Source organism: Orycteropus afer, unplaced genomic scaffold (genome assembly GCF_000298275.1).
Source record: "Orycteropus afer afer isolate SDZICR_OR568_19922 unplaced genomic scaffold, OryAfe1.0 scaffold00317, whole genome shotgun sequence".
Classification (NCBI taxonomy): Eukaryota; Metazoa; Chordata; class Mammalia; order Tubulidentata; family Orycteropodidae; genus Orycteropus; species Orycteropus afer.
This window is the reverse complement of record NW_006921904.1, coordinates 3,067,438-3,068,580: the sequence shown is the minus strand read 5'-3', so window position 1 is coordinate 3,068,580 and position 1,143 is coordinate 3,067,438.

Genomic DNA, 1,143 nt, shown 5'->3' with positions numbered 1-1,143 from the left:
AGTGTTTCGTTCTGCTGTGCATGGGGTCGCTATGAGTCGGAAACGACTCGACGGCACTTAACAACAACAACAACAATGGCCCCTAGTCATCCTTCAGGCCTGGAATTGAACTAACTCCCAGGGCTTAACTTTCAGGCGAACAGTAAACAGGCCTACAAAGTGAACAATTACGTTGTGAAGGTGCACTCCTTAGAACAATCAACCAAGCATGATCAGAAACATGGCATTTGAACAGGGAGATGGCTCAGAGAGCAGGAATGCATAGGTAAGAAAGACTGAGGGAAAGGGGGACCACAGGGAGGAAGGGGGAAGAGAGCTGTTACATAGTGGGAATTGCAGTCAATGTCATGCAACATAATCTGTATGAACTGTTGAATGGAAAATGAAATTGCTCTCTAAATGTTCACCCAAATCACAATAAACATTTTTAAAAGACTGCCTTTTTTCTTCTAGAACTGCACCCACCTTGGAAAGGAGCTAAAGAAGAGGAAAGACACCGATCTCTTCAGCGACTCTAGAGACTAGCTTAGGAGGGTTACTGCCTGGCTTTGGATTCTGATTTCACCTCCTAATAGCAGGGAGCTCTTAGAAAAGTGATGTAACCTCTCTGCCTGAGTTTCCTCTGTCAGACAGAAAGACTCACAGTGGTATCTGCTTCCTAGGATTATTGGGAGGGTTACATGGGTCAGTAAATGCAAAGCACTAAGAACGATGCCCACTATATGAAAAGTGATTGGGCAGTAAATGGTAGTTTGTATTGTATTCCCAGCAGCTTAGTGACTGCCTTGCTTCTTGCTCATAAACTTAAAGTCAAGGATTTGGTGTCTGTATGGCCTTTATAGGGACAAAGGCACTTACTGTTAGCTGCCCATTCTCTTCCTAACCCCCGCTATGTAGCCATCACCCAGAAGCAAAGCCACTCTAGACCAGGGTGACTCCACTCAAATGGACCCCTCTTTGGGACACAGCCACTTCTTCATGGGAAGATGGGAAGCTAGTCTCAACTCTAGAACATGTCAATGTGAAGGGTGTCATGCTAATTAGAATCCTGATCATGAGAAAAAAAAAAAAAAAAACTGCCATTGAGTTGATTTCAACTCATAGTGACCCCAATTGAGTTTAAAGGTGGTACATCTTTATGGA